The sequence below is a fragment of the Aquarana catesbeiana genome, linkage group LG02, assembly GCF_042186555.1.
Source record: "Aquarana catesbeiana isolate 2022-GZ linkage group LG02, ASM4218655v1, whole genome shotgun sequence".
Taxonomy (NCBI): domain Eukaryota; kingdom Metazoa; phylum Chordata; class Amphibia; order Anura; family Ranidae; genus Aquarana; species Aquarana catesbeiana.
Window position 1 is genome coordinate 83,101,069 of NC_133325.1, and position 26,407 is coordinate 83,127,475.

Here is a 26,407-nt window from a genome sequence, read left to right on the forward strand (position 1 = left end):
TGATCTCGTGTTAGTAAAAGTTTGGTGAGAGACGATTCACGCTTTTTCAGACTCGTGGCTTTCAGATCGTTTTCTGCGGTTCAGTTTGTGCTTGTGGGTTTGTATCTGCTCTTCAGTGCGTGCAAGCAAGTTCCGCGTGACTTTAGTCATTGTATTCTTGTTCGTTCGTTACTGTTTTTCAGGTCGCTCTTCACAGGCCTTGCTGTTCTTCAGTGCGTTCTGTTACTTCGTTCTGAGCAGCCGACCGTTTTCTAGCCATGTTGCGTACTCCTCGTAGAGTTCGTGCTGTGCAGGGGCTTGGTGTTGGGGTCCTGACCTTGACACAAGTCCAGTCCATGAACAGGGTGAGGAGGAGTTCATGGACCAAGAATTGGTTGCTTCAGCGTGACCAGTTCTCTCATATGCCTTTGCTCCGTGAGATCCGTGAGAATAATCCTGATGATTTCAGGAACTTTCTCAGGATGACGGACCCTGTGTTTCACCCTCTGTTGGCTTCGCTGACCCCCTATATCAGCAGGCAGGATACCTGCATGAGGCAAGCCATCACTCCGGAGCAGAGGTTGGTCGCTACCCTGCGGTATTTGGCAACAGGGAGAAGTCTGCAGGACTTGAAGTTCTCGACAGGCATCTCCCCCCAGGCTCTGGGTATCATTATCCCAGAGACCTGTTCTGCCATCATCCAGGTCCTGCAGAAGGAGTATATGAAGGTAAGATTTTTATCCTTTAATATCACATTTTATTGTATTGAATGTTTGCTAATATATTGTATTTCTTTCCTCATTCCCTAATTACCATGATTGGAATATGCTGTGAATGTCCCCTTTGTTCTCATGCATGCTGGATTTTTATGTAATTATTATTTTAGGTCCTTCATACATATTTGCCCTTCAATAACCTCCCCAGCATGGTGTCTCCTGGCCCTATATTCACCTCATGTAGTCACTTAACAATGTATTTTTTCTGCTCCATAGTAGTGCTTTACCCCAAACACCCCTAAAATGTTTTGAAATGTTATTTTTGCTTTAACTTCAGGCAGAGTGGCAGAGGCTTTTTTTTGGTGGTGTCCCCAAATAATTTTTAGTAACTCTCCCTCCCCCAACTGCTAAGTCAGCTGATCCCAATTCTCTATCTATCCTCAATCATCTATCTGCTGACTTTGCCAAACCCATACACACTATACCCATCTCTTTTGTGGTCATATTTATGGATGAATTCCCCAAAGCATGTAGTGCAAGGGCCTGCCTGTATACTTTCAAATGGTACTGTTTAAAGTTTTTGGATCCTATTATTATCTTGATAGGTAATAGCAGAATGTCCAAATGTCCTCAAATGTGTACAGTGTGTATTTATATCTTTGTATTATGACACTTCTTACCTGTCCAGTGGGCTGCCAATAGTGTAACTAAGGAGGGGCTTTTCCAAGTAATACCCTGTATTTAGGCATTCATCTCTCAATGAAGTGAAGAGGGTTACCTGTCGAAGATTTCCACACACCCCTATAATGTTAGAAATGGCCCATGAGAGGGGGGGGAGGGGGAATATGATAGGTGTACCTTATACTTTGGTGTTGTTAAATTCCCCTTAATAAATGCTATCTGGAGGTTGCCCCATAATGTTTGTGCCTAATCTGCTTGCCATGTTTCTGATCAAAAATAGTAATGTTTATTGTTTTTTCCTCAACAGTTTCCTTCCACGCCACAGGAATGGCAGACTGTGGCCTTCCACTTTGCCCAGCGGTGGGACTTTCCTAACTGCGGAGGGGCAATTGATGGGAAACACGTCCACAACGTCCCACCACCCAACTCGGGGTCGTACTATTTCAACTATAAGGAGTTCAATAGTATAGTGATGTTGGTGGTGGTGTCGGCTAATTACGACTTCCTGTATGTGGACGTGGGGAAGAATGGCCGGATGTCCGATGGTGGAGTCATCGCCCAGACAGAGTTTTACAGGCGTCTCCAGAATGGCAGCTTGGACTTGCCAGCTCCAGAGGACAATGTTGAAGGACTCCCATTTGTGTTCATTGCTGATGAAGCGTTTGCGCTGGGGGACCACCTGATGCGGCCATTCCCAATGAGGACCCTCACCCCGGAACAGAGGGTTTTTAATTACCGGCTGGCCAGAGCCCGAAGAGTGGTGGAGAACACATTTGGAATCCTGGCCAGCCGGTTCCGCCTATTTCTGACACCCATCCATATGGCGGAGTATAAACTGAACCATATTATACTTGCGTGCTGTGTTCTCCATAACTTTTTAAGGAAACATTCGGCCAACTATGCTGGCTCAGTTGGGCCTGAGGCCGGAATGATACATCAAACCACACTGACGGAGCTTGAAAGCGGCCGTCCTGGCTTGCCCTCCCTGAGTGCCCGTGATGTCCGGTTACGCTACCTGGAGTTCTTTGCGGGTAGGGGGGCTATCAATATGCCAGCAAATCTGTGAAGCCTTTTTATAATAAAACAAAAAAAGAAATTCTTTGTGGACATTTACTGCTTGTGTTTGTTTTAGCTGACCCTGACAGAAATGTTTTGAGTGCAGAAAATGGCGTGATTGTGTAAATTTATACAAAGCACTGTTGGCTGTTGTTTACTTAATGCAAAAACACATTTCACTACAAGTGCACTTGCAACTGCACTGAACCTGCACTTGTAGTGCAAAGAGGATTTGCCCTTAGGAAGTAACCCCCATTTTTGCTGAAAACAGCAATTACATCACCCCAAAAGTGTTGTAGTGTTGAGACAATAATCCACACATTCTTGATTAACCAACTTTTTTATACCTGCACAATCACATGTGCATTTACCAAAGGTTTTTAAAACAAACCAACATGTTTGTTGTATAACAATTTTTGGGGTGGCATTATCAAAAATAGAAATGTCCATTTACGATAAAACAGGCCTGTGTAAAACCAACAAGAAAGACAAAAAACTTGAACTTACAAAGTTCACATTTGGTAAAACCTGAAGGCAATATCAGACATCAGTATTTAGGAACTGTGTTTGATATTGCGTTCAGATGGGGGGAAATCACCCCTGGAAAAGCCAAATTTGGAAGATGCACAACAATTTACGAATGGCAACATGTGCTATCTGCCATCACGGGGGATCAAGGGACGTGTTTTGGGGGAGCAAGCCCTTCCTCACCACTACTTTATAATTGAGGAAGGGGTTGCACCCCCAAAACGCGTCCATTGATCTCCTGTGATGGCAGATAGCACATGTTGGCACACTGTGTGCATCCTCCAAATTTGGCTTTTCAAAACATTGCAAAAATATTTAAAAGATTCGACCACAATAAAAAAAGTGATTTTGTGGGGTTTTAAATTCGCCCCAAAACATCAATGATGTTATTATTTTTTTGAATCACATCATTTATTTTTTTCTGGATGTTTTGCAATTCGACATTACACCCCATGATCTCCCCGATCAGGATCTGGGCACTTTCTGATGTGAAAGGATCTGGATCACGATCACCTAAAAAGAGAGAAACCAAACAAAAACAGGTATCAAAAATCTGCCGGCATCCATCTCTTACCTGAGTCTGTGGTCGCAGACACTCAACTGTTGTGGTGCCGATTTCCACCACATCTTCTTCTTCCTCCTGCTCAGCTTGTGTTGGTGGTATTTCACCTTCTTCCATAGGTGAGGGGTATGTGGTCTCCTCGGATGAGGGGTGTCCTCCGAGTCTTTTCTCCCCTATGTAAAACAAAAATGGTATAATTAGCACACAGATATTTGATGGCAGAACTATAAATAGGAAACATTGCTTGGAAGTGGTGTACAATTGTCAATTTTAGCCGAGTTCCAAGATGTAGTTTTTTTATTGGCCTTTGTCAAGCTGCAATACTTTACCTGTTTAGTACAAGCTTCACAGATGGAGACGCCCCTATAGTATACACTGGAGCACCTGTGTGGCCCCCTAATAAAAATGGTGTTCTTGTGTCCCACACTAGTGCTCCAGTGTCCAGATGTGAAAACAGCTGCTCAGTGTCCTCTCCTTACACAGAATCTAGTTTGCATTTCATTCTAGTAACAAACCCATCTACACAAACAAATATTTGGCATCCAAGTAGGCCCTTAAAAATGTGGGAAAATGCATATGGCCTAAACAATGGTGTTTTAGAGGCCGAAAGAAAAATGTTTGATACGAACGAATAATGGGCCCATGAACATTAAAGTTGCCCTTTTTAACTGTACAATTAAGAAAAGCACATGGAGCAGCACGAACGTAATAAAGACAAAAAGAATAGGAACACAGCACAACTACTTACTTTTTTGCAGCACTCTCCGGATCTTTCTGTACTGCTCGGGCTCTCTTAATTTCAGGTCCGACCACCGCTTCCTGAGCTGATCTTTCGATCTTCGTAACACGAAATTCTTGTGAAGACTTTTGACCACTTTCGCCATGATCTTTGCCTTTCTGATATTGGGGTTGGGGTGAGGCCCATACTTTCCGTCATAGTCGGCCTTCTTCATGATGTCGACCATCTCCAACATCTCCCCAAAGGACATATTTGTGGCCTTAAAACGTCTCCTTCTGGATCGGGACGTGTCTGGATCCGGGCTTTCATCCTCCTCCTCCTCGTTCCTGTAATTACTGTATCACGCACCTGCTGTGACTCCGCCATGTGCTCTTCCCCCACTGCGCCGAACTAAAAGGGGCGGGGAATAGACTAGAAAGAACGTCAGGGGCGGGCGGAGTTACACGCATGCGCAGTGTGTATAAAGCGTAACACGCGTGCGTAGTACGTACGATCTGTGAGCGGAGGAAGGGGCATTGGACACGCCGATCGTAACAACGAAGGTAAGAGACAAACTTGTGCCTATACTGCTTCTAGATTGAGGCCTATATTGTAACAAGATTAGGAGAGTTTTGTCTGACATTAGGCTTTGTCTTGTGTTGTGTCTTGCAGTGAACATGGATATGCTAATGAAAGATTATGACTTCATGTCAGTATTCCTAGATATGTTAAGGGAGCTGCCATGTCTGTGGGAGATTAAACACCCCCATTTCAAGAACCAAGCAAAGAGGAAGGCAGCACTGGAGCAATTGTGTGAAATTGTGAAGCAGGTGATCCCCACGGCAGACATCACCTATTTAAAGATCTTAATTGGTGGCCTGAGGAGCACATATCTAAGGGAGCGCAAGAAGGTCCTGGGTTCACAGAGATCCGGAGCAGCAGATGACATCTATGTCCCCAGGATGTTGTACTACGACAGGCTGCATTTTCTGGCAGTCTAGACTGAACCCAGGTCATCCCTCTCCAGTCTTCCTTCCACGCTTCCTTCCCCCCCGGCTGAGGCTTCTGACGCCCAACCTGGGCCTTCCAGGTCACATGTGGAGGAGCCCAGATTGAGCCAGGTATAGCATTCCTCTAAATATTTCTGCTTGTCCAATCAATGATGTTACCTAGATGTTAGTTGGGAGTACTAATTTAGGATTAAAACCATGTCCCTTTTTCATACACAGGGAAGTCTCAGCCAGGAGGTGGCCGGGCCGAGCCGGCTGGCTGATCTGCAGGTCCCTCCACTCCCCCTGGAAAGAGAAAGTGGCAGGAGGAGGAGTGCCCTAGAGGAGGCTGCCAGAGGACTCTTTTGGAGGGCTACAGAGGTCCTGGGAGCACCACACACCGTGGAGGAGGACATTGCTGTCGTCACTGCATATAAAATGCAGAGGATGGAGGAGGGACAACAAGCCATGTGTGAGTCGCTCATATTGGAGGCTCTTAATAAAGGTATGAGGGGCCAAATTACAGCTCAGACACACCTTTGCGATGGTCCTCCTCCTCCTCCTGCAGGTCCTCCTCCTCCTTCTCCTCCAGGTCCTCCCAGTCCTCCTCCAGGTCCTACTCCTCCTCCTGCCACATCTCCAACAGCACAGCCACAGCTGGGAAGGAAGCATGGAAGGAAGACCAGAAAGTGAGGACCCTGGATCCAGTCTAGTCGGCCAAAAAATGCAGCCTCTTGTGGTACCACAGCCTGGGGACACAGATGTTATCTGCTGATTTCCAGATCTCTGCGAATTCTGGACCAGACTGCCCTCCCTTACATATGGACTCCTCAGGCCACCAATTTTGATGTTCAAGAATTGATGTCTGCCGTGGGGGTCCCAGGCTTCGCTAATTTCTCCTGTTGATCCAGTGTTGCCTTCCTCTTTGTTTGGTTTTGAGCCCTTAATAAAGGATTTTTGTTTTGAATTATACTCTCCTATGTGTTTTACTTCAAAAATGACAGTTTTTTTGTGAGGATTCAGGTACATTTCAAATATACAATGTGAAATGAACAAGGGACACCAACAACAAACAATCTCCTTGAGATTAAATAATAAAAGATATCAATGGTGTTGGGGTAACTTGACACACAAAACACACACAAAAATATTCTGGAGTAAAAATAAAAATAACATTGAACAAAGATCAGCCTTGTAAAAAATACAAACATTAAATAAAAAAAAAAAAAAGGCTTAAAATCCCCAAAAAAATTAAATAAAAAAAAAAAATTCTGTCAGATGTGACAACTAATAACAATATATTCAGGGAATCCCAATAAAAAAACAAAAATAAAACTTTGTGGGAAGTGTGTGTGAATATGAGCAGCAAAACTACTTAATTCTTGTCACATTATAAAGAAGAAGAGAGTGCGCTGTATTAAACCATTTTTTACATTGCAGCGTGACGAAAGTGCAGTATCCATTGCGAACGCTAAGTTTACCAGAACGAGCTGTTCCGTGCCGGAATTTCTTCTGAGCATGCGTGGCACTTTGTGCGTCGGAACAGGCCACACACGGTCGGAATTGACGCGATCGGATTTTGTTGTCGGAGAATTTTATCTCCTGCTCTCCAACTTTGTGTGTCGGAAAATCCGAGGGAAAATGTCCGATGGAGCCCACACACGGTCGGAATTTCCGACAACACGATCCGATCGGACATTTTCCATCGGAAAATCTGACCGTGTGTACGGGGCATAATAGTTGTCCTGTGGACAGATTCTCCCACCTGAGCTGTGGATCTCTTCAGCTCCTCCAGAGCTACCATGGTCCTCTTGGCTGCTTCTCTGAATGATACTCTGGCCTGTCAGTTTAGGTGGACAGCCATGTCTTGGTAGGTTTGCAGTTGTGCCATACTCTTTCCATTTTCGGATGACGGATTGAACAGTGCTCTGTTAGATGTTCAAAGCTTGGGATATTTTTTTATAGCCTAACTCTGCTTTAAACCTCTCCACAACTTTATCCCTGACCTGTCTGGTGTGTTTTTTGGCCTTCACTACATGTTTGTTCACTGAGATTCTCTAACAAACCTCTGAGGGCTTCACAGAACAGCTGTATTTATACTGAGATTAAATTACACAGAGGAGGACTCTATTTACTAATTAGGTGACCTCTGAAGGCAATTGGCTACACTAGATTTTAGTTAGGGATAAAGAGTAAAGAGTAAAGAGGGGCTGAATACAAATGCACACCACACTTTTCAGATATTTATTTGTAAAAAAGTTTGAAAACCATTTATCATTTTCCTTCCACTTCACAATTATGTGCCACTTTGAGCTGGTCTATCACATAAAATCCCAATAAAATAAATGTACGTTTTTGGTTGTAACATGACCAAATGTGGAAAATTTCAAGGGGTATGAATATTTTTTTCAAGACACTGTACAATATAAGAAATGTCTGTAACATACAATGTCACAACAATAATACTGTCTCCTAACTTACTGAACATTGGGGGTGAATCTGTGAGAGGTGAGTTAAACCATCTTCCCCAAATTTTGTAAAGCCTCTGTGGAGGGTCTCTATTAGGATGGATAGGTTGATACAGAGGTGGGCTGAGTTAAACATCTTTATAAAAACTAGAAAACAGCAATGACCCTAAGGTGGGTGCTTTACTGCTTGCAAAAAGACGGCCATTACATGGAACATAGCTGGTGCTTTGCTTTGAGGATAGGCAAATCCCATTTAACAATCTATACTATGTCTCTATACTCCACTAAATAGTGGGTAACAAATGTGGGCACACATGGTCTTTTAATAGATCTTGTGTGGATTTTATGTAAAACAATCTGCTTCGCTCTGTCAGAAGATCTCAGCTACCTGCTATGAGTAAAGACGATGCTTTGTAGTTTGTATCTAGAGTGCATAACCCTCCTCATCAAGAAAGTTTTTGTGGGCACTCCCATGAATTGTCAAATCCAGGACATGGATACATTTACTGGATCCCAGTGGCTAGTGATCTACAAATTAAGTTCATTGTTATTGTCAGTTGCATAATCCAGACAGTCTTGCATAATTTCTGGTTGTTCCTGCCAAATCAACAATAGGTCATCAAATTGCAACCATACCAAAATATAAGTTTGCTAAAAAGGGTTTCCACCTGTAAATATGCAGATCCTCACTCCCACCTACCATGCCTTGAAAAAGTATTCATACCCCTTGACATTTTCCACATTTTGTCATGTTACAACCAAAAACATAAATGTATTTTATATGGATTTTTTTTATTTCAATGGTTTTTATTGAAAGTTGCAAAACATGTTTGACATTTTGGCATAAACTGTTTGCCATAACTCAGTATAAGTATACAACGTAATCTTTACATAAAAGCAAGTTATTTACTTCCGGCTTAGCACATCTGTTATTGTATTATTGCAATTCCGGAAAGAAGGAAACACTAACACAACCAATTAACATTTCTATAGTCTAGAAGGCAAATATGAATATCGCCCAGTCCCCCCATTCCCCCACACCCCACAGGGGGAGGGGGATTACCAAGACCACATACGACTCCAGAAGAAGAAAAAGGGAAAGAATAGAAGTAAGAAAAAAGGAATTTCAGAGAGAAAAGAAAAGTGCACTCCCTAAGGTTGATTTAGTGAATCCCTGATATCTCACAGGGGGTCCGACAAGTATCTTATCCAGGGTTCCCACACCTTGTCAAATTGGGCTTGTTTGTCTTGTAGGATTGCCGAAAGGCAGTCATTTACCATGATCCATGTCTTTTTAACCAAATCTAAAGGGATCGTTGGTGTCTTCCATGATCTGGCAACTGCTGTTCTGGCTGCCGTAAAAATGAAGGCTGCAAGTCTCCCTGCTTGTTTGGGTGTGCCTTCTACCGGATGTCCCAGAAGAGCTTGTTGTGGGGATTTAATTAAATTCACCTGTGTTAGTGAGAAGATAAAATTGTAAAGGCGAATCCAAAAACGTTTCACCTTGGAGCAGGACCACCATATATGAAACATCGTTCCTTCCAATCCGCACTCTCGAAAACAGGAGGGAGAGGCACCTGGAACGAACGAGGCTATTCTTGTCGGTACCATGTACCATCTAAGCAAAACCTTGTAATTTGCTTCAATTAATGGAGGTATTTATGTATGATTTTGACGCACACTGCAACGCTATGCACCATTCGGCAAGAGTGAGTGTCTCACCCATGTCTTGTTCCCACTTCTTCATGTAAAACTTTTTTTCTGAAGCAGAGGTCAATATACTATAGATTTTGGAGATGAAGCCAGTGTGCTTATCAAAGTATCTACACAAATACTCCTTTGAGGTGGACGTGGTTATATCAACTGTGTGTTGCAAGGAGTGCAGAAAATGCACTATTTGCACATAATGAAAGATTTCTGAATTTGGGAGGATGTACTTCTCTTGAAGGGATCCTTGTGTTAGAATCCCCCTATGATCACTGAGGTCGGCTATACGTATCAAACCCTTGTTTGTCCACCAAGCAAGGAACTGGGAATTGAGACCTGGGGTGAAATCCGGGTTGCCCACTAGGAGGGCCATGGGAGTATGTGGGGATTTGAAATTATGGAATTTCAACAGTCTATCCCATAGGTTTAATGAGAATGATAGTGTGGGACACATCATGACTGGTCTGTCTTTTGGTTTCAGCCACATCAGGTGACTGATTGGTTAGGTTGATTCAATTTTTTTTTTCAACATTAACTTTTCATTCAGTTTTCAATATTACAGAAGATGAAAAGCCTTGAAAAGTTAGTACATTACAAGTACATATTTCAATGAAAAAGAAAGAAATGTATGGAGCTTATAATTGTTCTATAAAACGTTATCTATAACAACACTTATCATTCCTCTTAATCTTTGGTCTATCCCCCCATCCCGATCGCCCCTCTGGGAACTAACTGCGATCGGGAGTGAGGAAGCGCCCGTTGTATAACTTCTCCTATTTCTCTTTTTGTAAAGTAAGTGTATATTTCCAAAAGTACGTACTGTCATCTCCTTTTATAATGAGAAATATACTGTTAGAAGATTTAACTTGGAACTGGGAAATTGTAAAAGTAAAATAATAGTTAAAGAAAAGGAAATTAGAAAGGAGGAGAAAAAGGGGAGTAGGAACTAATTTCTTGAGGTTGGATTTCTTTGTTAATTTTTACTTATGTAAATTTTTCCCCATCTTGTGTCCACTTAAGGTTGTTGTTTTGTGGTTTTATTATAGTTTTTGTAGTTTTTGTAGTTTTTGTACCATTCTATCCATGATTCCCATTGTTTAAAGAATTCTGCGTATTTCCCTTCTCTATAGGCTAGCATACTTTCATAGGTGAAATGAGTTGTGAGTGTGCGAACTACATCTGCTATGTCCGGGATATTAGGGGATCTCCAAAGTCTAAGTATGACCAATTTGGCTGCTAGGAATAGGTGTGTAGTAAATGATCTGAATAGGTGGGGGATATTGTCGATGCCTAGGTTTAAAATGGCCAATTCTGGTGAAAGTTGGATGGTTGTTCCTGTGACTTGTTGGAAAATTATAAATACTCTGGGCCAAAATACTGCTAATTTCCCACATGACCACAGTATGTGGAACAGGGTTCCTGGTTGTGAGCAGTTCCTCCAACATAATGGAGGTGTTGAGGGATCAAATTTTGCCAGTCTGTATGGCGTTAAGTACCATCTTTGTGTTATTTTATGGGATAGTTTCCACAAGTTTGTACTTTTGGTGGCTGAGTATATGTATTGTAATGCTTTGTGCCACTGGTTTTCAGTATATGATGTTTCTAGGTCTCTTTCCCATACTATCATAGGGTTAGATTTTTCTAGGATAGATTTGTTGCCTAAAAAATCATAGAATAGTGAAATTCCTCCCTTGCGATTCGCTGTGGAGGTAAGATAAATATGTATTTTCCAAAATAACTTGCATTGTAGTAGCTTGTTATTCCTAAGAAATGAGGATATTCGTATGTAGGTAAATTGTTCAAAGGCTGGAAGGTCAAATTCTGCTTGTAGTTGTATGAAAGATTTTAATTTATCATCTTTGAATAGGTTAGATATCCATTTTATTCCTGTAGCTGACCACTTGGTTAAGCATAAGTTAGGGACAGTTATTGCTATCGCTTCAATAGGTATATCGAGATGAATAATAGGTGATGGTATGGGATTAATTACTGTTAATTTTTTCCAGCAAGCTTGTGTCGCTAGTATTGTGGGGGATAAATATTTATGTTTTTGAACTTGAAAAGGTGAGGCCAAAATGAAGTTATATAGGTTCCCCCCTGGTATTTGAGCTTGTTCTAGGGTTCCCCAAAGTGGTGTTGCATGATTAGGAAAGGTTGAGGTAAGGTTAGTCCCCAAATAATTAATCATATGATTGTTCCATATATATGGGTATTTAGCTTGTAGTTCCATTTTGTTTTGTTGAGATACACCTAGATCTAATATGTATGATTTGGTATCATTCACTTTATAGTATGACGCTTTGCCGTAGTCCCTGAGAAGGGAGCATACTTTCTCCAAGGAAGACACCGGATCAGTAAGCATCAGGATCACATCATCAGCAAAAAGACTGATGACATGTTTTCTTTTGTTGATCATAAAGCCTTGTATTTGAGGTGACTGTCTGATTTTGGCTGCTAGTGGTTCCATGAGTAAATTGAAAATGAGGGGGGACAAGGGACACCCCTGCCTCGTGCCATTTGAAATCCCGAAGGATCTAGATAACATGCCTGATGTGTATACTCTTGCTGACGGAACAGTGTACAAGGCCAGAATGGCGGATAGGATGTGTCCTGTTAGTCCGAATTTCTCTAGGGTTTGTGACAGGTATAGCCAATGCACCCTATCAAACGCCTTCTCCGCATCCAACGCTAGAAGCAGAGAAGGCGTTCGAGTTCTCCTAGCTATGTGGATTATATTTATTAGGCGTCTGGTCGCATTTGATGCCTGTCTTCCTTTTGTAAAACCCGATTGGTCTGAGTCAATTAAGGTAGGGAGTATATTGATCATTCTAAGTGCTATCATTTTAGCGTAGATTTTCAAGTCATTGTTTAGTAATGAAATTGGTCGGAAATTTTGGGGTTGATCCGGTGTCTTCCCAGGCTTAGGCAGTGTCACAATAATTGCTTCAAGCATTTCAGGAGGGAAGGAAGCAGAGGCAGCAGCTCTATCGTACACTTTAAGGAGGTGCGGACTTAATATCGACTGGAAGTTCCTATAGTACTCGCCTGTTAGACCGTCTGGTCCTGGTGATTTGTTGTTCGGGAGTGTTTTTATGGTGTTTAATAGTTCTGTCAGGGAAAATGGTAAGTTGAGCGTTTGTAGTTGAGAAGGTGAGAGTGTGGGAAGATCTATGTTGGATAGGAAGTCATTTATTGTTTTTGTTGTAGGTTGCGGTGTTGTATCGTCTTTGCGTAGGTTATATAATAAGCCATAATAGTCGCTAAATGCGTCTGCGATGCCTTACGGGTCATATATTTTTTGCTTTGTGTTTGGATGTATGATATGGACTACTTTGGTCTTAAAGCGTTGTCCTTGTATCCTCCTTGTTAATGCTTTACCAACTTTATTGCTAGTGGAGTAAAAGGACATTTTTGATTGTTTTTCTGTTTGTTCGTAAGTTTGAATTAATACTAATCTGAGATTATGTCTTAATTCAGTAAGTTTAGTGCTTATGGAGGGGATGGGGTTGCTTTTATTAAGAGCTTCCAGAGAGTCAATTTATTTTAGTAAATTTGTGATTTTTTGCTGCCGCTGCTTCCTGAGCCTAGCTCCTAGTTGTATAAATATTCCATTATATATGCCTTATGGGCATTCCATAATAGAGAGGCATCATTTGTAGATGGCGAATTGACCCGAAAATAACTGGACAAGTGGTTTTCCAATATTTTTTTGGTTTTAGGGTTTTGGATGATGAGGGAGTTAGCTCGCCACATATAAGCGGCGGTGGTAGAGTAAGAATCCTTTAGTGTAAGTAGAACAGGAGCATGATCTGACCACGCTATTGTTCCTATTTTGACTTGGGATACTTTTTGTAATAGCCACTTGTCCGTCAGGATCAGGTCAATTCTCGTATATGTACAATGTCTATGTGAGAAAAAGGAATAATCCTTTTCACTGGCGTGTAAACAACGCCAAGTATCGAATAAGTCATGCGTTCGTAAAAAATTATTTAGAGAATATGTTCTTTTAGAAGGGGCTGTAGTAGAGTCCATTTGTGGATCCGGAACAATGTTAAAGTCCCCGCACATTATGAGAGAGCCTTGGTGTAAGTTCTTTACTTTCCTCATGAGCCCATGTAAGAATTTGATTTGCCGTTTATTGGGTACATAAACATTGATTAGGGTGTATCGGATGTTGTTGATTTCGCATATTATAATGAGATAGCGTCCTGCTGTGTCCGTCGTAGTTGAGATTAGGTTAAAAGCGATTGTATCTTTTACCGCAATCATCACCCCTCTTTTTTTTGCTGGCATGTTAGAGAAGAAAAAATATTGGAAAGATTTATGCGAACATTTAGGTGGTGCCTTTTGGTGGAAGTGGGTCTCTTGGACGCATAATATATCACATTTAGATGTATCTGCTTCTTTCCACAAAGATGCTCTCTTAGCTGGGTGGTTTAAGCCGTGAGCGTTTACTGAGAGGATGTTAATTGGCATCTTGGTTTTTTAAGTGATATGATTGTGTCTGATGATAAACGTACTCACAGTTAGGAGTAGTGGGAGGTTGGATGAGTTCTGACACTGTTCTTTTGTTCTTCTTGTGGACATTCTTGTTGAGTTTGTGGATATCTTGATCGTGGTAAGGGTGGTCGTTGAATTCTTCTGGATAGAATGGTGGGTATAGTTCCTGTAAAATAGGGAAAAGTGGAAAGCAAAACAAAAGAAGAGAACCAAATAAACTAAAACTTAAAAGGAGGGTTATGTTAACCCTTGTGCAGACCATGTCTGCTCAAGCTTTGGGAGCTTGTGGTGTGGTAAAAGCTCCAATAAGCGGGGCACTATGATGGGCTAGTGACATGAGGCCTACCATTCTAGGCTTAGGGTGGCTGCTGTCATTTGTAAGCTGCGGTTTGCTGCCAGTCTGGAGGAATTTTGTTAAGATTCCTATCGTCAGAGGAGGTGGTATGTTCATCTGAAGTGATTTTCCACTTTTGCAGCAGTTGGTATCCCTTAGATGGGGATGTGATTACATGGTTCACTCTATCCTTAGTGATTAGCAATTTAGTTGGATAGCCCCATTTGTAGGTAATGTTGTGGTTTCTTAATGCTTTGGTAATGTTATTCAAATTCTTGCGCAGTTGCAAGGTATATTGTGACAGATCTGCATAGAATTGTAATGCGGCGTATTCTGTGTCACGGTGCTCCCCTTTACGTGTAATTGTCATCAGGCGTTCCTTTGATTGGTAGAAGTGCATTCTGAATAGTACATCTCTAGGTACATTTTCTGGGATAAATGAGGGTTTAGGAAGTCTATGTATCCTATCTATGGACAGTTCTATGGCCGGTACTTCAGGCATAAGGGTGGTTAGCATTGCAGTTGCATAGGTGCGCAGATCTGAAGGTTGCACATTTTCCGGTATTCCACGGATCTTAACGTTATTGCGTCTGGATCTATCTTCTAAATCTGCTAATTTAGCTTTGATCCATGTTTGTTCCTCTTCTGCTGTATCGTGTGCGTCTACCAGGTCGTTAATGGTGGTGGCATAGTCCCCCATCCTGGTCTCAATATGATCTACTCTTTCTCCCACTGCAGTTAGTTCTGTGTTAAACTTCCTCATGCATGCCATCATGTCAGTGTGCAGTGTGCTTCTTAAAGATATGAGCATGTCTTTTAGTGTGGTGTCTAACACCGGTTGGTTCAGCGTGGGGAAGGAGACTATGGAGTCTGGGAGTTCTCTTGTGTCCTCTTGTGAGTCTGCATTAGATCTTACCTCACAGTTCTGTGTCCCAGATTCATCCATTCTGAAGCGTGCTTTGGCCGGGCTTCTATTTAGTGGTGATGAGGGTTGTGAGGAGTCTTCCATTTCAAAAGCACGTCTGTAGGCCTGGGAGTCGCGGCTCTGTGAGTGCTTGTGAGCCGCGCGCTGTGATGGAGAGGAGCCGGCGCCATCTTGTCCATGAGGCCGCTGTGGCTGTGTATAATAGTCCGTTAACTTTTTCGGGCGGTGTTCCGCCTGCCGTTTTCTAGGCATGATCCCGGATGGTTGGGGGAGTGATCCGCCGGTGTTAGAGGTTTTTATGGTGCCTCTAGTCGCTGTGAGCCGCTATTCCTTCCCGCTGTGTGCTGGAGCTCAGGAGTCACACCGCCATCTCGGTGGAGTCCAGGCCACGCCCCCCAGGTTGATTAAATTTTCATCCAGATGGATGGGGGTGTTGTCAATTGCGCTGCATAGAAATATCTAGCTAAATTCGGGACTCCCAGGCCTCCTCCCATCCCAGGCGTGTAAAGGGTGCGTTTATTCACCCGAGGTCTCTTGTTCACCTATATGAATTTCAAAACCTTGTTTTGGAATTTGCGTAAGTCTGGCATACAAATTGATATAGGCAGTGTTCTGAATAGGTATAGTAACCCTGGCAAGAGATTCATCTTAATTATGTGCAGTCTACCGAACCACGATGGATGGAGGATTAGTGCCTCAATGTTGGAGATCAGCCATCATCTTATTGTAAAGAGGGGGATAGTTTGCCCGATACAGTGGGGGTCAGGAAGATTCCTAAATATGGGAGGGCTTCCGTCTACCATTTAAATGGTTGAGGGCAACCGATTTCGAGTGGTTGATGGAAAGACCTGAGATCTTGGAGAAGTGGCGCAATGTGCAGTATAGATTTGGTAGTGACGTGACCGGGGACAAAAGGGACATGAGGATATCATCAGCAAACATAGCACACTTGTGCTCGAGCTCACCACAATGTATGCTTTTTATGTCAGGGCGGCTCCTAATTTTAATGGCTAAGGGTTCCAGAGCCCATAAAAAAAGAATGGGCTATAGAGGACACCCTTGTCGAGTTCCTCTATGGATATCTATTTGAGGTAACGTGTATCTCTTGTCTTGACCTGGATTCTTGCCGGGGGTAAGCTATAAAGAGTCCGCAGCACCCCCAAAAATTTGGGGCCAAACCCGTAGCCTTTCAGTGCATAAAATAGGTAATACCATGACAGAGTCAAAAGACTTACAAAAGTCTAATGATAACAACATGCTCCTCCTGGGTCCATGGTTGTCCCAGTTGGACTGAACCGCTGATATGACATCTATTTGTCGCCGGGTCTGATCTGGTGCCTGGCGGTTGGGCACAAACCCCACCTGGTCCGGATGGATATAACTGGATAGGAAGGTATTCATTCGGTTTGCCAAAACTTTGGTCATCAATTTAAGATCCACGTTAATTAATGAAATTGGGCGAGAGTTGGAACAATCCCCGTTTTTATAAGGATTTTATGTGATAGACCAGCACAAAGTGGCACATAATTGTGAAGTGGAAGGAAAATGATAAATGGTTTTCAATTTTTTTTTACAAATAAATGTCTGAAATGTGTGACGTGCATTTGTATTCAGCCCCCCTTTACTCTGATATCCCTAACTAAAATCTAGTGGAGCCAATTGCCTTTAGAAGTCACCTAATTAGTAAATAGAGTTCACCACTGTGTAATTTAATCTCAGTATAAATACAGCTGTTTTGTGAAGCCCCCAAAGGTTTATTAGAGAATCTTAGTGAACAAACAGCAAGACACCAGACAGATCAGGGATAAAGTTGTGGAGAAGTTTAAAGCAGAGTTAGGCCCTTAAAAAAATCCCAAGCTTTGAACATCTCACAGAGCACAGCAAACATGTGGAAGAAGGTGCTCTGGTCAGACGGGACCAAAATTGAATTTTTTGGCCTAAAACCATAATGCCATGTGTGGCGGAAAACTAACAATGTGCATCAACCTGAACACACCATCCACACCGTGAAACATGGTGGTGACAGCATCATAGTGTGGGAATGCTTTTCTTCAGCAGGGACAGGGAAGCTGGTCAGAGTTGATAGGAAGATGGATGGAGCCAAATAGAGAACAATCTTATAAGGAAACCTGTTAGAGTCTGCAAAAGACTTGAGACTGGGGCGGAGGTTCACCTTCCAGCAGGGCAACAACCCTAAACATAAAGCCAGAGCTACAATGGAATGGTTTAGACCAAAGCATATTCATGTGTTGGAATGGCCTGGTCAAAGTCCAGACCTAAATCCAATTGAGAATCTGTTGCAAGCCTTGAAAATTGCTGTTCCCAAACGTTCTCCATCCAATCTGACAGAGCTTGAGCTATTTTGCAAAGAAGAAAGGGCAAATCTTTCACTCTCTAGATGTGCAAAGCTGGTAAAGACATCCCCAAGGAGACTTGCAGCTGTAATTGCAGCGAAAGGTGGTTCTACAAAGTTTTGACTCAGAAGGGCTGAATACAAATGCACACCATACTTTTCACATATTTATTTGTAAAAAAAATTGAAAACCATGAATCATTTTCCTTCCACTTTGTGTTGGTCTATCACATAAAATCACAATAAAATACATTTACGTTTTTGGTTGTAACATGACAAAATGTGGAAAATTTCAAGGGGTGTGAAGACTTTTTCAAGGCACTGTATATACAGTTTGACAAGTGAGGGTGAAAATTTAGCCACCATCAAAGCGCTGCATCTCTGCAGGTAGAATACCCTATCAAAAGGAAAAAATAAATATGCAAGAGCAAAAACTCTACAGCTGAGACCAAATGAGTATGCAGTTTAATCGCATAGGTGCTATAAACCTTCAAATAGTATTCCAAAGCTACAATAACTCTATTGTGGGGAATATATGAATGAAGTGCTTGAAGTGTCAGGAAGAAGTGACCCACATAGAGCTACTGTTACAAATACAATTCTGTGGTTGAGACAGAACCAATTTAGTGTCTCTAATCTGGCCTACCAAGGGTTACAGATAACCATCCACCAACTTGCGCAGTTTCTCAACCAAAGAGCTGTGCACTTTAGGTAAATAATGAAAGACCAGGGTAATGGGTGACTTAACCTGCAAGCATTTTGCCACTCTCCTAGAGGTGACCCCAAAGAATTCACCATATGCAGGTCAAAGAGATGAAGTTGAAAAATACACATGGGATCTGTATCAAGAATGGGATATAAAGAGCTATTATTTAACAACTACCACACTTATGTGCATTCCAAATTAAATGATTATTATTTTTCTTATGGATTCTTTGTCTTCTATCTCTCCCCTTGAAATATTGGGGGTCCAGTTTTTGTAGGTAAAAGCTTTTATCTCCAAAAGCGCCTCTTCTACTATCTCCTGAAAGCAGTCAACTATGGAGCTGGCATGCACTGAATAAAAATACTTAGTCCACACATTCCCTACATTCAAATTTCTCAACTGTGATGTGTGGCAACCCTCTTCCCTAGATTCACTGTTGATCAAGACTGCATATCCCTTAAAGTAAGAACAGAGGGAAACTCTGGAGGTGACACCACACCAGGTGTCTCATCAACAAGGGTAACCAAATTCCCAATATCCTGATCATGAACATCAAAATCCTTTCTCAAAACTATGCTTCTCACAAATCAATAAAAATCAAGTAAGGTGTTAAATACGAGGGTGCTCAAGTCATACCGGGACTTTCAATTTGACAGGTATAAAAAAGAAATGCTAGCGTGGCAGTACTACACGCAGTGATAAGTGTGTCCTATTACTGATAGGTGGCGCACATGTCGCGGGCCAGTCTAGAGACCATTAATCAAGATGGCAGACAACAGTATTACTGCGTGCATGGAACAGCATGTGGTCATGAAGTTTCTTGTGAACTATGGCGTAAAACCTGCGGATATCTACAGAAGACTTCAAGCTGATGAGACACTCAGCTGCAGTAAGACATCTGAATTGTGTAAACATTTCAAAGATGCCCGTACGTCCAACAGTGACGATCCCGGTCATGGTGGTTCCCAGCCCACAGCAATCATTCCTGTGAACATTCAGCACATGGAACGCCTGATCCTGGACAATTAACGCATAACCTGTAGTGAAATTGCACAAGAGACAAATATTTCTGTGGGAACATTGAACACAGTCATTAATGAACATTTGCATTTTTGAAAAGTAAGCGCACACTGGGTACCAAGACAGCTTTCCACTTATGACCAGCACAGAAGAGTTGAAGTCTGCACTGTGTTGAAGGAGCGTGACAGGGAATGCCAGGATTTTATTGATAGCATAGACCTCACTCCGAGTGATTTCCACCTGTTTGGACCCCTAAAAGAGTTCGGAGGTCAGAAATCAACATTTCAGCACTGATGTCGAAGTGAAGCAGGCTGTCCTAGGATGGGTCAGACGTACTGACAATTCTTTCTGTGCTGAAGCTTTCCAGGCATAAGTTAAACGCTTGGATAAGTGTATAAATGTAGCAGGGCAGTATGTAAAAAAATAAATGCAGTTTCCACTCTTTAAAATTTGTTCTTTTATTATATAAACTCAAAAGTCCCGGTTTGACTTGAATACCCCTATATTGAACTGGAACATAGAAAAAAAGATAGACACCCAGATAAAAAGACAGTTTATCCTCATTCAGCTCTACAGGCCATAAGTTCAATATATTGGTGCATTAATTCCTCACTGATTTGTTGCGTTGGGGTATCTCATTGAAACTCTGTTTTTGAGTTAAACAGCTTTGTCCTTTTTTCTTTTCTCCTTGTTTTTGTCTTTCAAACGTTTTCACTGACCCTGATGGTGTAATCTGTTGCAGCTTTTTGAGACCTTCCTATCTAAATAGTTAAAAAGAACTGAACTTGCAGAGCTCCTGGAATCAGTTGAAGTGTTGCCTGAGGTCTCTGATTGTTCTGATGCATTACTGATGCATTACTAATGCTTACAACAGAGTGGTTTTCCCTCTAGCAAGTACAATAGGTTCCTTTATTTGTTTATATTCCAGAAAAAGGTTTCTATCAGCATTCAGTGTTTATGCAGCTTATCAATTATTTGACATTTCAATTAGCTGACCTTGTGCCTAGTCTTCCCAAGCGGTCATTACAGACAGTCCAGTCCAAGGAAGTTTTCTTGGGACCCATTCACACAATTGTAATGCATTTTAACTGTGTTGGACCAAGCACGTTGGAGGCGAATGTGCTTTTCAAAGCAGTGCTATGCTGAAAAAGCTAAAAGCACAATGTATGGTCTGTTGTAGTGCATTGGGCAGTTCTTTCAAATGACCATTAATGGACCAGGCTGATACATTCATAAAACTGTTTATAATTATTTTTCCATAGTGAAAACAAATCGCAAAAGAAAAACACACACAGAGATCATAAAAAACAGTACTAAACCTGGACTACTGGCCACACTACTGCTTAGTTACTCTGTACCTCACCACCCTGATTGCTGCAGACTTCTGCCTGTTCCTGACTCTTATGCCTCCTTATATCCTGGTGTCCAGTCACTTAATCAGGTGTTGGACCTCACTCCACCATCAACTGGACTTGGTGTTTCTACAGTGCATCACTAGCTGTACCTGTGCTCATCAGATACCAGATCTCCTGTTCCTGCTCACAATGTCTACACCTTGACACTTGTGCCTTTTCTTCACCCCTGCAGTTCCTGTCTCAACATGCAGGGGTGCTTGGATAGGAACTGTGCACCTTTGTTATCAGGCTCTGCATGCAGGTATGTGGCGGTACCGTACAGCCAAATAGAGCCTGAAAGGGGGGCCTGGCCTATGGACATTCTGCCATTTAACTAATAGCACTCACTCAAGCTGTCAAGGGTCTTCAGGAGGCCTACTTCCAGCTGAAGGGCCACCTTGAATCAATGTCTCCGGTCTCACCTACTCCTCAGATATCTCCGCCTCTAGTGACTTCCATATCAGAAACAACTAACTCAATCGTAGCAGCTCCACTACCTGAGTCCCAACACCAGAACGATTTACGGGAAATCACAGCAAGTTTTGAGATTTCAGAAACGCCTGCCATCTTTACTTTGCTCTGCAACTATGAACTTTTGCATTAAAATCCACCAAGGTGTGGGTTCATTATCTATCTTCTTGTGGGAGCAGCATAGCCCATTCCTGATTACCATGACTTCCTTTTTATTGCCATGGCTTAGCTTTATGATGACCCTCAGTACTCTGTAACTGCCGAGGCCACACTTCATGCCCTCCAGCAAGGTCGAAAACCAGTTGCATATTATGTGGCAGAATTTCAGCAATGGTGCTCTGCCACTGAGTGGAACGACACTGCCCTCTGCTATCAGTGTCGTCTTGGGCTCTGATGAACTAGCCCGAATCGAAGCACCCAGCTCCTCGGAGGAACTTATCGAGGTCTTTGTCTGGGAGACCGCAGTTCTGAGTGAGTGGGTCAGTCCTGTTCTACCTATATGCTACCCCGGGCTTGTCCTTCAAAGAGGTTGGGACCTAGATACATTGGTCTATTCCCCGTTAAATTCAAGATTAATACAGTGGCCTATGAACTAGAACTCCCAAAGTCTTTCTGAATCCATCCAGTATTCCACATGTCCCTGCTTTAACCTGACATGGGCCTGGGCCTCCCAATTGTGAAGGCTGATGGTGAAGAAGAATTTGAGGTGGAGGCTATCATTGATTGCAGGAAACATAAAAGATGGATTCATTATTTGATTAAGTGGAAGGGGTATGGGCCAGAAGAAAATTAATAGGAGCCAGAATCAAATATTCCCACTAAAAGACTGTTGTAATCCTTCTGATGCACTCATCCTGAAAAACATAGCTCAGATGGACATCCAGAGGCTGTCCTTAAGGAGGGACAATGTCAGGAACACAGTGCCAGTCATCATACCAAGATGTGCTGTCTGGCTACAGCTCCTGACGATGTCACATGTGATGAAATGCGTTAGCAAGAGTTACAGACTGGACTGAACAGTCTAGACAAGATGTGGGCTGGAGGGATCTCTAATTTACCATTGCAGTATTGGCTCTACTCTTCCTGGACAGCACTGTTGTATTACATCAGTTGTGTGCCATTTGAAGCACTTATTCTTCCTGTATGTATGTGAGTGTGTTTTTAATGTTTTTAATAAATAGTTTGATTGTGGTGAGCACTATGTTTGCTTTTATGCCCTTTTGAGCATGAAAGGTGAATACAATCTATAGATGGTTTGATATATTCATGGAGCTGGGCTTTGTGGTTCCTTACAGCGGTGTATGGCTACACCTCCAGGCTGTGTCAGATTAAAGGCACTCATTCCTCGTGCCATATCCAAGTGTCTTCTGGGTCTTGGTGCCTGCCAATATGGTTCTTTGATCTTTGTAGTGAGGGTCAATATTGGAAATGAGCACTTGCACTTTGGGGGACAGCGGAGATGTGCTTCACTAGAAGCACATCTGATCACGGAGAGAAATGTTGGATTTATTGCACAGTTTTGGGACTGTTCATGGTTTTGGGACTTTTTATTTCATATTGTGTACACTATGGGGGAGATTTCCTAACACTGGTACACACAGAATCTGGTGCAGCTGTGCATAGTAACCTGTGGGTTGGATCAGGCAAATTGTTATATATCTGGAGCAACCATCTAGAATGGTCGTTTGGAAGGGTTTTTGCCTTAGTCCCATTTCAGGGTATTGTGAACTCCTCAACCCTCATGGTTGAATAACAGAATGCTGTTATTTTCAAAATCACCCTGCAAAAGAAAGAGTTAATACTCACTTGTCCCAACATTGATCTGTGCTCTGTCCAAGAACTACTACTGCAGAAAAATGTATACTTCCGACACAGTACCAGGTGTGTAGAATATCTGGTCTCCAGCTGAGTGATGTGGTTCCTCCTGCCAGTCCCTACATCAACCCTGTGTCCTTTAATGATGTAAGGGTCAGCAGAAGGAACCATAATGCTTGGTAGGTGATGCAGGATTCCGACACTCATGGAGGTTTCAGATGTGAACATTCTTTTATCCATCACTAAAATAAATGTCAAATAAAACATCCTACAAAAAAAAGTTAATATTTACTAGGAAAACGACTTTGGAGAGAATTCATAAAAAAATGGAGCAGACAGAATCTTTAGTAGCTGTGCATGGCAACCAATCAGCTTTCATCTTCCGCTTGTTCAATTAAACTTTGGAAATGAAAGATAGAAGCTGATTGGTCACCATGTACAAGCTGCTCCAGATTCTGACTGTTCTAATTTTGATAAATTCCCCTCGGTGTGTATTATCCTCTTTTGTAGGTATTTTTCTGGTACACAGAATATTAACAAAAATAAATCAGAACATCCATTCAGTGACTGCCATGTGAAAATGTCTGATTAGGCTAACAGGAGGATTACAATTTTATTATAGATTATAGGGCAAGGGATCCAGTCAAAAGACTGCTTGATACCGTATTTCTGTGACCTGCATTCACAAGTAGATTTTCTTTTACCCTAAAGCAGAAAACCAATTAATAAAAATTAAATCTCATTTTCCCAGCAAATGTAAATAACAAAACATCTTTTGCTGTAATACATACATTCAATACAGTGATGCCCTCCTGAAATTCCAGGCTGATTGACAGATAGCATCATTCAATCACATCCTTTGGACCAGGCTGTAAAAGACATACTCTTCGTGTATATATATATATATATATATATATATATATATATATATATTTATGTACAGTGTATATATATATATATATATATATATATATATATATATATATATATATAAAAAATATATAATTTATGTACAGTGTATATATATATATATATATATATATAAAATATATAATTTATGTACAGTGTATATATATATATATATATATATATATATATATATATATATATATATATATATATATATATATAAAATATATAATTTATGTACAGTGTATATATATATATATATATATAAAATATATAATTTATGTACAGTGTATATATATATATATATATAATATGTATATATATATATATATATATATATATATATATATATATATCACAGTTGTACTCAAAAGTTTACATACCCTGGCAGAATGTATGATTTCTTGGCCATTTTTTAGAGAATACGAATAACACAAAAACTTTTCTATCACTCATGGTTAGTGTTTGGCTGGAGTCATTTATTATCAATTAGCTGTGTTTACTCTTTTTAAATCATAATGGCAACAGAAACTATCCAAATGACCCTGATCAAAAGTTTACATACCCCAGTTCTTAATACCGTGTATTACCCCCTTTAACATGACAGCTTAAAGTATTTTGTGGCATTTGTGGATGAGACTCGAATTCCCTGTACACATGATCGGACATTGATGGGACATTCCGACAACAAAATCTATGGATTTTTTCCGACGGATGTTGGCTCAAACTTGTCTTGCATACACACGGTCGCACAGAAAATCCGATCCTTCTGAACGCGGTGACGTAAAACACGTACGTCAGGACTATAAACGGGGCAGTAGTCAATAGCTTTTGTCTCTTAATTTATTCTGAGCATGCGTGGCACTTTGTGTGTCGGATTTGTGTACACACGATTGGAATTTAACCGATCGGATTTTGTTGGCCTGCTCTCAAACTTTGTGTGTTGGAAATTCCAACTGAAAAAGTCTGATGGAGCCCACACACGATCGGAATTTCCGACAACACAATCCGATCGTACTTTTTCCGTCGGAAAATCCGACCGTGTGTACAGGGCATTAATCTTCTCAGATGGTAAAGCTGCCCATTCCTCGTGGCAAAAAGCCTCCAGTTCCTGTAAATTCTTGGGCTGTCTTGCATGAACTGCACGTTTGTGATCTCCCCAGAGTGGATCAATGATATTGAGGTCAGGAGACTGAGATGGCCACTCCAGAACCTTCACTTATTCTGCTGTAGCCAATGACAGGTCGACTTTGCCTTGTGTTTTGGATCATTGTCATGTTGGAATGTCCAAGTACGTCCCATGCGCAGCTTCCTGGCTGATGAATGCAAATGTTCCTACAGTATTTTTTGATAACATACTGCATTCCTCTTGCCAACAATTTTGACCAAATTTCCTGTGCCTTTGTAGCTCACGCATCCCCAAAACATCAGTGATCCACCTCCATACCTTTCATCATAGGCTTTGTTGACTCCAAATGACTTTGTGCCAGAAGGTTTGAGGCTTGTCTCTGTGCTGTTTGGCATATTGTTAACGGGATACTTTGTGGCATTTGTATAGTAATGGCTTACTTCTGGCGACTCGACCATGCAGCCCATCTTTCTTCATGTGCCTCCTTATTGTGCATCTTGAAACAGCCACACCACATGTTTTCAGAGAGTCCTGTATTTCACCTGAAGTTATTTGTGGGTTTTTCTTTGCATCCCAAACAATTTTCCTGGCAGTTGTGGCTGAAATTATAGTTGGTTTACCTGACCGTGGTTTGGTTTCAACAGAGCCCCTCATTTCCCACTTCTTGATTAGAGTTTGAACACTGCTGATTGGCATTCTCAATTCCTTGGATATCTTTTTATATCCCTTTCCTGGTTTATACAGTTCATCTACCTTTTCCCGCAGATCCTTTGACAATTCTTTTGCTTTCCCCAAGACTCAGAATCCAGAAACGTCACTGCAGCACTGGATGAAAGATGCAAGGGTCTGTCGGGAGTCCAGAAACGCACTGACCTTTTATACACGCACACTAATTACAAGCAAATAGATCACATATGAGGATGCTTACCTTTAATAGCCATTTAAACCCCTTTGTGTCAACTTGTGTGCATGTTATCAGGCCAAAATCACCAGGGTATGTAAACTTTTGATCAGGGTCATTTGGATAGTTTTTGTTGTCATTATGATTTAAAAAGAGTAAATACAGTTGATAGATAATAAATGGCTTCAGTCAAACACTAACCATGAGTGAAAGAAATGTTTTTGTGTTATCCTTCATATTCTCTGAAAAATGGCGAAGAAATCATAAATTCTGCCAGGGTATGTAAACTTATGAGCACAGCTGTATATACAGTGGGGACGGAAAGTATTCAGACCCCCCTAAATTTTTCACTCTTTGTTATATTGCAGCCATTTGCTAAAATTATTTACTGTAAGTTAATTTTTTCCTCATTAATGTACACACAGCACCCCATATTGACAAAAAAAACACAGAATTGTTGACATTTTTGCAGATTTATTAAAAAAGAAAAACTGAAATATCACATGGTCCTAAGTATTCAGACCCTTTGCTCAGTATTTAGTAGAA